Consider the following 12,312-nt stretch of genomic DNA (forward strand, 5'->3'; position numbering starts at 1 on the left):
ATAACATACATATACATACATATATATACATATATATATTTTCTATTTTCTGTCCCTGTTTATTCCTGTGTGCCTTTCTGTAGAAGAGCATAGGCTCAAAATGTAAAAGACTCTCACTTCCTGAGCGTTAAACTAATACATCTGTTTGTTGTTTACACACCCGCCTTCGTCTTTTGTTTTTTGTAAATGCTCACTATATGTAGTGTGTGTGTGTGTGTGTGTGTGTGTGTGGTAAAGGATGGGGCAACAGCCAATGAAGTTCAAAAGAGACACGAGGGAATGTCAATGACCTAAAACAGAAGGTAAAGCTTTACTCAAAGTGAAGCAATCCTCTCTGGCAAGAGACTGAATCATAGTTTTTTTTATTTAACAGAAAACTGTGTCCTTAAACTTTGTATCCTGAGCAATGAAAGCCAATGCAGTTCTGTCGATGTTTACAGGTGTTTTGGATGTCACCTGACTGCTGGTGCAAGATGCGATTGGCTGCAATGTGTGTTGGGTGTGTGCAGGAGTGGTTTTAAGAGTGCTGTGACAAAATTAGCAAATGAAATGATATTAGTCAAACCGTGAAGCCAAATCCAAACAGAGCTGCTACAGGTTCAATCTCAAAGCGGATACTTGTCAGCTCCATGGCTTGAGGTATTCCAATTCTATGAAATTCCATAAATTCATATTCGTTTACTTGTTTCAGAGTGTGGCCATGCTGGAGCACTGCTTTGAAGGGATAACTCGAACAAATCAATGGCCATCCCAGTAGTTGGTTTTCCTTAAAGCCTGGTAATATTCTGTCAATCTCTTTTGCTGAAATGCTAAGTTACAGGGATGTAAACAAATCAATACTGGTTGAAAAGATGTGGGGTTGTGACAAAGGCACTTACATATACAAATACACGTGTCTCCTTATCTTGACACTGTATGATTGTAAATGAGTGTCATTGTTGTATAAGCGGTGTCATTCATTTCCAGTGTTCTGCGTGAACTTGTCAGGCCATGGGGGAAATATCACCTTGCTGAGAAACAGGTGAGGATTGGTGACAGGTAGGGCATCCAGCCTTACAAAGCCAGCCTCAAATAAACTCAGTCCTACCCAGGCAAGCAGGGAAATGTAGATGTTAAACAACGATACACACACATGTGCACTCAATGGGCTTCTGCACAGTTTCCATCTACCATTTTCACTTTCTATGCCACTCAGATCTCCTTCATGCAATTTTTCAAATGACCAATACTGTTTAATTGAGGTGACCATCACTTTGTAATTGGATTTTATGGAAACAATAGCAGAAGACTGTACAAGTATAGATGTGTGTGTGAGTGTATTTACCGACATAAACCAGGTGTGTTTTTGTAGCCCTTTATAAGGGATACCTTTCAAGTGTTGGGCCTCACGGATGCAATGACCAAGACCTTTGGCATAATGTCGTGCTTGAGAAGAAGACCCATCAAGCTGAGCAAAATCACAGTTGTGGCAGATAACGGTGTCACACAAGTGCCACCCATGCTGGTGGCACATAAAGGCATCCATTACACTCTCAGATTGGTTGGCGTTAGGAAGGGCATCCAGCCATTGAAAACCATGCCAAATCAGACTGGAGTCTGGTGCAGCCTTCCAGAGTGCCAGCATGGACAATGGGCTTTAAACGATGATGGTTATGTGTGTGGGTGGGGGGGGGGTTTCGTTCCCCGGCCATCACTTGACAACCAATGTTGGTGTATTTATGTCCCTATGACTTAGCAGTTCAGAAAAAGAGACCGATAGAATAAGTACTAGGCTTGCAAAGAATAAGTCCTGGGATGAGTTTCTTTGACTAAAACACTTCAAGGTGGAGCTCCAGCATGGCCACAGTCATGACTGAAACAAGTAAAAGAATAAAGGAATACACACACACACACATCTACAATAACCCCGACCAGAGACCAGAGTGAATTTGGTAAACTGGGACTAAAAGATGGCCAGCAAACACGCGAGAGAGTGTGTACATGTGTATGAATGCGTATAAACTCATGTGAAAGCACATGGCTTAGTGGATAGTGTATTTGGCTCATGATCATATAGTCATGAGTTCAATTCCTGGTGGTGTGTTACGTCCTTGCACCAGTCCACTCAGCTGGCAAAAGTGAATATTATCTGTAATTCAAAGGGTCAGCCTAGTCGCATCCTGTGTTATGCTGAACGAATGCATTTAATACACATGTTTCAGATCATTGTGCAATAAAAAGGGAATTTCATCACTTATGTAATATCTTCTTCAGTCAAGACATCAAAATATGAACAAATTGATGGAATTTGCCCTTTCTTCACCCTCAGTTTGAGAATTCTGGTAATATGCATCGATTCTAAGCATAATATGCTATACATACACACACAAGCTATCTGTAACTTAAAGCAATAAAGTTTTCCATGACAATCTGTTGTGGTTGAGCATCTAAATGCACCAGGAACACCTATTGCAGGGTTCCCAGAATGGTGAAACGTGCAGGAGAACTATGATATAAACTTGTGATTGATGGATGGACACAGACACACACACACAGATGGCTATATATAGATACAGGTAGTTAAGAGGGAAGGTACATAGAGAAATATATATACACACACAACACACACACACACACACACACACGTGAAGGTAGATAAATATGATGGAAGACATACAGACACACACATGAAAGTAGATAAATAGATAAAGAGAGAGATGAAAGTAGGGACAGAGAGAGAGAGAGAGAGAGAGAAGCTGATAGAGACAAATAGACAAAACAGATGTATAGACACAGGTAAGAGTGTGTGTGTGTGCATCTGTTTTGATCAGAATGCTAACATAACCACCAACAACTTACCTATTTAGATATATAAACAGCATCCTCACATCCAGATAAATATACATGCTTATGTATATCTACACACCACACACACACACACACACACACACACACACACACAGAGGAAGATGGAAGCCAGCATCCTTCACTCCTTCCTAACAAGTCATCGTTGGAGAGGCCAAGGTGGTGGGCGAATAAGGAAGCAGAGCTGAAGAACATCACAGAAAACACACACACACCACACACACACACACACATAAGCATACATATGTGTACAAACACACATACACAAACACTATACAGATACACACACACAAACATATATATACATCAATACTAGAGAAAAAATGCATGTGGTATGTGTGTGTGTGTGCATATAACACCACACACCACATATATATTATTATAATATACATATATTACAGGGAAGGTGGTATATTATATATATATATATATATATATATATCAACACACACACACACAATATATACACACAAGCATATAAATTAATGTATATATAATAATTATTTATATGTAATGTGTGTGAATATGTTCATATATGTATATATGTATGTAATACGTGTGTGTGTGTATATATATGTATGAATGTAATATATGTATATATATATATATATACTTTTATATATATATAATGTGTGTGTGTATATATATGTATGAATGTAATAAATATATATATTTATATGTATGTAATATGTGTATATATATATATATATATATAATATATATATGTAATATGTGTGTATATGTATGTAATGTGTATATGTATATGTACTGTGTGTATGTATATATATCATATATATATATTTATACATCTATATATATTATGTATGTATATATGTAATGTGTGTGTGTGTGTGTGTGTTTATATATGTTTGTATGTATATGAACACAAAACCCGAGAGCTGCCAGAGAGAGTGAAAATATATTTACAATATAAAAGTGTGGCAATTAAATATATTTATAATACACAAGAGAGAGAGAGAGAGAAAGAGTGTGAGAGAGTGTGTGAGCGCGTGTGTGTGTGTATGTATGCACACACAACACACACACACACACGTGCAGTAGGTTGGTGCTTAAAAAAACTCACCGTTTTCTATTGAGGGTGACTAATCGCTGGCTTATTGTTATGAACCAACATCCATTGCTGCCTGCTCGACTGCTTCTTCATCTCTCTCTCTCCTTCACATGTCAAATAACAAATATATACACTCACTCACACACTTGCATATACACACCTTCCAATGTATAGGAAAGAGGTGAGATAAGACAACATGCCAGCATTTGTGTGTGGGTGTAGTGTGCGGGTTTTAAAGGTGTGTGTGTGTATGTGTGTGTGTCTATGTCTAGCTGTGTGTGTGTGTGTTGTATGGTCTAGTGTGTGTGTGTGTGATGCAGGCTTTATATAGGTATCTGTGAGCCTGTACATGTGTATGATCTAGGATGTATAAGTTTGTATATAGTGCAAGCTGTGTGTGTGTGTGTGTGTGTGTGTGTGTGTAAGCTTGTATACAATGTAGGCTGTATATAGTTATGTGTGGGCCTGCATGTCTGTGTATGATCTAGGATATGTATGTATATGTAAGTCTGTATATGGTGTAAGCGAAGTACATTTATGTGCGTGTGTGTGTGTGTAGAGGCAGCTTCATCACCATGCCACAGATGTGAGCAATTCTTTAACGTAAAGTTTCTGTAGCAATTCAAGGCGGGCCAGCATTTTATCAGCATTGAGGTATTTCCTGGTCCTCAACAGGAAAATGATGTTTGTGATGAGGCCAAACACAGGAATCACACAACCTCCTTTTTTTTCCTGAAGGCACTCCGTGAAAATTTACAAGCGAAACTTCACAAACCACCGAATATAAATTCATTTTCTCTCCTATTCTTTTAAATAGCAATAAAAAAACAAAAAGACATCATCATTGTTGTTGTAGCCATGGTTGTCGATTCAGCGCCAGAGTCGGAAGCAATTACCGTATTTTAACGAGGATAAGGAACCCATTTTTGTCAAAAATTAGGATTTTAAAAAAATGAGTTTCTTTTTAATCCCTTACAAAACTTTTTTCCCAAATTTTAAACCCCCAAAATAGGTTTTTTTATACACATTAAAATAGACTAAATGGAAGTTGGAGTCAGTAAAACTATACTGACTCTGACTCCGAGATCTTTAATCTAAACCAGTTATAACATAGAGGCCTACTCAAACTACAAGTGTATGCATATGCTTTATGAGATATGTAGACCACAATCAATTACATAAAGAGGAGTCAGAGTCAGCGGTGTCAGTAGGAGAGGAGTCGGAGGTGTCAGTAGGAGAGGAGTCGGAGGTGTAAATAGGAGAGGAGTCGGAGGTGTAAGTAGGAGAGGAGTCGGAGGTTTTTCTTTTGACTCCACAGCCCTGGTTTTAGCATCTACTTTTCTTTGCTTCCATGGAGTCTCCAAAGATAAGTCAGGTCAATCAAGGTGTGTGGGGGGCATGTGATGGCACAGCACCTTGCTGTGGTCCCCATTTGTGCCAGGATATTCACGGGTCCTTCTGGATTCCGCTCAGTCCCCCTTGCGTCCACATCTGCCACATGGTTGACCAACACAAGCCATTGTCAACTTTGTCAGATCCTCAGTAAAAGCAACACAGTAAACAGGATCTAACTTGGAAAAATCGAGGAACCCGACCAAACGGTTCCAAGCTGGCACTTCTGAATCGTACATGAAACAGGACACAACCCAGTTTCTGAGAACAGGTGGTAACCCATAATTCTGAAGCATCCTGCTATCAAAGGAGTTCAGATGACTCCTGAGGGTCCTGGCCAGTGTCCAAGTCTCACAACCACAGAGCAAGACAGAGAGGACCAGAGACCTAAAAGCCTGAACCCTTTGCAATTATAGAGCAGGACAAGAAAGACCAGAGCCCTAAAGACATGAACCCTTTACAACTATAGATCAATGGTTCCCAAATTTTGGGGGGCTGCTGCCCCCTTGACACCCAGGCCACATTCCTAGCGTCCCCAACAAACCATCACAAATACAGACCTCTTTATGAAGCAAAATGAAAGCAACAGTTTTTCACAAAACTTAACCTCATGAACCCATTATTTTGTTGTTTTTACATGAATTGCCGCCCCCATTATAGCCCTCACTTTTTACATGAATCACCCCCTTTATTGCCCCACTTTTCTTCAACACCCCCTTGGAACTCCCCACCACCTAAGGAGGGGCAATACCACCCACTTTGGGAACCACTGCTATAGAACAGGATAGGAAGGACCACAGACCTAAAAATCTGAACCTTTGGCTTACCCGAGGCTATAGTACAAGACATTTACCCAAGGTACCATGCAATGGGACTGAACCCAGAACCATGCAATTAGGAAGCAAGCTTCTTACCATAGAGCCACACATACAAAAATTCTTAGTTTTTGGGGGTTTTTTTCTATCAATGTTTGGGAAGCAAACAAATTTCTGTAGAAAATCACAGTTCTGGCACCTTGACCAAGTGTCTTCTACTTTAGCCTCGGGCTGACCAAAGCCTTGTGAGTGGATTTGGTAGACGGAAACTGAAAGAAACCTGCCATGTGTGCGCGTGGTGTCCCACCACCACTTGACTACTGTAACCTAGCAGTTTGGCAAAAGAGATAAATAGAATAATTAACAGACTTTAAAGAAAATTAAAATAAGCGTAAGTGTTGTTGTGTGGTAAGTAGCTTGCTTACTAACCACATGGTCCTGGGTTCAGTCCCACTGTGTGGCACCTTGGGCAAGTGTCTTCTACTATAGCCTCGGGCTGACCAAAGCCTTGTGAGTGGATTTGGTAGACGGAAACTGAAAGAAGCCCGTCGTATATATGTGTGTATATATATATATATATGTGTGTGTGTGTGTGTGTTTGTGTGTCTGCGTTTGTCCTCCCAACATCACTTGACAACCGATGCTGGTGTGTTTATGTCCCTGTAACTTAGCGGTTCAGCAAAAGAGACCGATAGAATAAGTACTGGGCTTCTAAAGAATAAGTCCTGAGTTTGATTTGCTCGACTAAAGGCGGTGCTCCAGCATAGCCACAGTCAAATGACCGAAACAAGTAAAAGAGTAAAAAGAGTATAAATACTGGGCTCCATTCATTCAACCAAAAATTGACGGCAGAGCCCCAGCATGACCACAGCTTATTGACCAAAACGAGTAAAGGATAGATGCATATAAATCTGTAGGCAAAAAATTTCACAACAAAGGAAGCCAGAGCCAAAATCTCACTTTCATAGAAACCTCAAAAATCAATGTTTTCTGTTAATACATTAAAAAACATGTAAGGAAAGTAAGATTCTTGTTTGGTATAGAAAAAAAAAGAGGGAAATAAAGATGAAAGAATTCCTCAGGCGTGATATTTTCAATAGCAAATGGTTTCACCTTTGTTAAGGAATGAATGAAGAGAGAGAGAAACTGCTGAATATACCTTTACATGAATGAGTGATTATTGGGAGAGGAGGGAGGAAGACATACAATAATCTCTCTCTATATATATATATAAAGCTGAAGCTGTCTGTCTGTGTATGGCAGGTTTGGTAGCCTTCAACTAACACTATCTCCTCCGAGATCCTGCAGCGTAAGTTGACCAAAATTGAGACTATGATAGAAGAAGGCTTGCTCTTCCTTCCGTAGAAGAAAAAATTCAAATCAGACCATGTTAACACCAAAAATTATTTACATCAAAAAGGTGCTTTTTTTTTTTAATGAAAATCCCTACTTTTTTACGATTTTTTTGACTGCTGTGTCGCCATTTTTCAGTGTATTTCAACCAGAAAAATGTTCACTTAAAGAGAATAACAAGCTACATGATGCAAAATTTTTACTTTTCAAAAATTCCAATTCTAAAGGGTCGAAACAAACCCGAGCAACGCCGGACGATACTACTAGTAATGAATTCAAATTTTAGCCTCAAGGGCAGCTTGGGGGAGGGATTAAGTCGATTACATTGACCCCAGCGTGTAACTGGTACTTATTTAATCAACTCGAAAATAATGAAATGCAAGTCAACCTCGGTGGAATTTGAACTCGGAATGTAGTGACAGGTGAAAAACCGCTAAGCATTTAGCCCAGCATGCTAAACTCACTGCCTTAATAATAATAATAATCAGAGCACTGAAAGAGCGCAAACTTCACCAAGGCAACACCAACATACTCTCAACGATTAACCTGAGATGATTTTTAAAATGAGAAAATCTGAAATAAAATCCTTCAAAGAATATCTTGAAACATTTTGGTTTTCTCTTCTCTTAAATTCTGGTCTTTCTTTTGTAATCCTGTTGTTTCAGATCGATGTATAGAATTATGTATATTGTATCTACGTATGTATATATGCATAATTTTTAAACATCAATAGGAGTAGGAGTGGCTGTGTGGTAAGTAGCTTGCTTACCAACAACATGGTTCTGGGTTCAGTACCACTGAATGGCACCTTGGGCAAGTGACTTCTACTATAGCCTCGGGCTGACCAAAGCCTTGTGAGTGGATTTGGTAGATGGAAACTGAAAGAAGCCCATCATATATATATATATGTATATGTTTGTCCCCCCCACCATCACTTTTCAACTGATGTTGATGTATTTACATCCCCCATAACTTAGCGGTTTGGCAAAAGAGACCAATACAATAAGTACCAGGCTTACGAAGAATAAGTCCTGGGGTCAGTTTGGTCGACTAAAGGTGCTGCTCCAGCATGGCCGCAGCCAAATGACAAACAAGTAAAAGAATAAAAAAAATTTTTTAAATAAAAATACACACACACATACATACAGACGATTGACTAATCTTGTCTACCCCCCTCCCCCACACTCTTATCAGTCATTTGGCAAACTTTCCTCCAAACTCTTAATACTAAGATTTAAATATCAATGTTATTCTATTAATCTCTTGTATTTGAGGATACACAAATCCTAAGGATATTAAGAAACCATACGTAGTCTTAAAAAACATGAAAAAAGAAAAATAACACTGGGAGGAGGGGGAAGTACTGGTAACCTGAGTATGGAGAATTATTTTGCTGAATCACATAGGTTTCAAATCTTTGGCACAAGGCCAGCAAGTCTGGAGAAGGGAATAAGTCAATTATATTGACCCCAGTGGTCAACTGGTACTTATTTTATTGACCCAGGAGGGGATGAAAGGCAAAGTCAACATTGGTGGAGTTTGAACTCAGAAATGTGAAGGTGGACAAAATGCCACAAATCATTTCGCCTGGCATGCTAAAAGTTCTATCAGCTCACCCATCTAAATAATAATAATCTTTTTTAATCTAGGCGCAAGGCCCGAAATTTTGGGGGAGGGGAGGGGGGGCAGTCGATTAGACCACCCCCAGTACATAACTGGTACTTAATTTATCGACCTTCATAGGATGAAAGGCAAAGTCAACCTCGGCGGAATTTGAACTCAGAATATCATGGCAGACAAAATACCTATTTCTTTACTACCCACAAGGGGCTAAACACAGAGGGGACAAACAAGGATAGACAAATGAATTAAGTCGATTATATCGACCCTAGTGCGTAACTGGTACTTATTTAATCGAACCCGGAAGGATGAAAGGCAAAGTCGACCTCGGCGGAATTTGAACTCAGAACATTGGGTAGACGAAATACCATTAAGCATTTCGCCCATTCGTGCTAATTATTCTGCCAGCTTACCCCACCCCCTTAAAATAATAATCCTTTCTAGTATAGGCACAAGGCCTGAAATTTTGGGGGAGGGAGACGATCGATTACATTGACCCCAATACTTGACCAGTAATATAGGGTTAGGGTTTGACCCCCAAAAGGATGAAAGGCAAAATAATAATAATAATGGTTTCAAATTTTGGCACAAGACCTGCAATTCCAAGGAAGGATGTAAGTTAATTACGCCAACCCCAGTGCATGACTGGTATTTATTTTACAGAGCCTGGAAAGATGAAAAGAGTTTGAACTCCGAACGTAATGACAAATGAAACTGCACTAATCGTTCTCTCCTGTGTGCTAACGATTCTTGTTAATTTGCCACCTTCAACCAACAGGTGTCATCAGTTGTAAAGAGTTACCGTATTACTCTTTTACTTGTTTCAGTCGTTTGACTGCAGCCATGCTGGAGCACCGCCTTTAGTCGAGCAAATCGAACCCAGGACTTATTCTTTGTAAGCCCAGTACTTATTCTATCGGTCTCTTTTGCCGAACCGCTAAGTGACGGAGACGTAAACACACCAGCATCGGTTGTCAAGCAATGCTAGGGGGACAAACACAGACACACAAACACACACATACATACATATATATACATATATACGACGGGCTTCTTTCAGTTTCCGTCTACCAAATCCACTCACAAGGCATTGGTCGGCCCGGGGCTATAGCAGAAGACACTTGCCCAAGATGCCACGCAGTGGGACTAAACCCGCAACCATGTGGTTGGTTAGCAAGCTACTTACCACACAGCCACTCCTGCGCCTATATTATATAGAAAGCAGAACAATTTCAAGTGAAGGTTAATCCTTTAGCATTTAAACCGGCCACATCGGGGGCCAAAACCTGTTTTATGTTCAAACTAGCCAGATCCAGCCTCTCACACCTATCCTACAATGTCATTCTAAAAATAAGCAATCACAACAATATCCCAAGGGTACAAGATAACACGTGATTAATTCTCAACATTGGAATAAATAAGCATTATACAGGGTGTCCCAAAAGTCACCGAAAGGGTTTCAATTTCTAATAACTTCCTTGACTTTACAAATAAATGCATGAAATTTTGATACAATATAAAGGACATAATGGAAATTAATATACACAAGTCAAATTTTGCAACACCACTACATCACTTATGAAAAATGACATTGCTTAAATGGCAGCCATTTTCGGCTTTGCACACCTGTGCTCTTTCCAAAACGTGCGCCATAAAACCCTCAAGAGTTTCAGACCCCACTTCTTTGATTTTTCTATTGATGTTTGCACTTATGTGTGTGTGTGTGTGTACACTCTTGTGTATGTGTACACGCCTTTGTGTGTGTACATGCATGTGTGTGTGTGTGTGTGTGTGTATGTCTCCCTGCATGTGTGTGTGTGTATGTCTCCCCGCATTGAGTGTGTCTTGGCATGTGTGTGTGTGTCTCCCCACATGTGTATGTCCACATGTGCCTACATGTGTGTGTGTATGTGTGTGTGGTGTGTGCATAGATGTGTGTACGCATGTGTATGGTGTATGTGCGTGAGAGCGAAGAAATAGGCGGCAAAACCCCACCCCCACCCCCAGCAAGACAAGGTTGGGGTGATGGGGGTTTGCTGAGAGAAGCAGACACAGAAAGGGAACAAAATAAGAAAAAAAGATAGGGGTTAAAAAAGGGGAGAAATAAAAAAAAAAACAGACACACACACAAAAACTCTAAACTCCCCACCGCATCCCACACCACCACCATCCATCCATCCATCCATCCATGCATCCTACTCCTTTCCTTGCCCACCACACCAGATCCTTGCCGCCGTCACCACCACCACCACCACCACCACCATCGTTGCTCCGCTATTTACTTAGAAAACAAAAAGTAAACAAATTTCAATATGGAAAAGATATAAAAAAAAAAAACCCTGAAATGTTTAAAAAATAATTGAAGAAACGAAATGACTCCCTGTCCCCCCCTCCAACAGCTCCCCCACTCTCCTGTCAGACTCCCTGATCATCATCATCAGCAGCAGCACCACCATCGCTGTCAGCTTGGCTTTGTTTCTCTTACCAAATAGGGTAATATAAGACTTGGAAAGAGAGTGTGGCAAGATGAGACAAGGCCGGGGGGGGGGGGGGCAGGGATATATCCACGCATGCACACACGTGTGTGTGTGACTGTGTGTGTGTGTGTGTGTGTGACTGTGTGTGTGTGTGTGTGTGACTGTGTGTTGTGTGTGTGTGACTGTGTGTGTGTGTGTGTGTGACTGTGTGTGTGTGTGTGTGTGTGTGACTGTGTGTGTGTGTATGTGACTGTGTGTGTGTGTGTGTGTGTGAGTGTTTGTGTGTGTGTGTGGTGAGTGATTGTGTGTGTGTGTCATTGTATGTTTGTGTGATTGTGATTGCGTGTGCCTGTGCCCATGCGACTGCGCCCTCATGCCCATGCAACTTCATGTGCCCTTGTGACTGCATGCGACCGCTTGCGCCCGTGATTGTGTGTGCATGCGTGAGTACATACATATGTTTGTATGTGTGAATATATATATATATATATATATATATAAGTGTGTATATGTATGGAGATATGTTTAGCGTGTGCATAAATATACTTTAAGAAATGTCAGACAGAGGCATGGCTGTGTGGTAAGAAACTTGCTTCAAGACCACATGGATCTGGGTTCAGTTCCACTGCATGGCACCATGGACAAATGTCTTTTTTCTACAGCCTCAAGTCAACCCAAGCCCTGAGAGTGGATATGGTAGATGAAAACTGAAAGAAGCCCATTGCATGTGGGTGTGTAC

General features: G+C 40.4%; 1 protein-coding gene across 1 annotated transcript in view; it reads right to left on the reverse strand.

Annotated features, from left to right (window-relative positions):
* Positions 1–3,948, reverse strand: part of LOC115226299 (talin-2-like) — a 309,906-nt gene extending 305,958 nt beyond the window's left edge. Inside the window, 1 exon segment of the mRNA XM_036515479.1 lies at positions 3,929–3,948. The gene's annotated coding sequence lies outside the window, so the exon portion shown is untranslated.
* Positions 3,949–12,312: the final 8,364 nt, after the last annotated feature.

This window comes from Octopus sinensis, linkage group LG30 (assembly GCF_006345805.1).
Source record: "Octopus sinensis linkage group LG30, ASM634580v1, whole genome shotgun sequence".
Classification (NCBI taxonomy): Eukaryota; Metazoa; Mollusca; class Cephalopoda; order Octopoda; family Octopodidae; genus Octopus; species Octopus sinensis.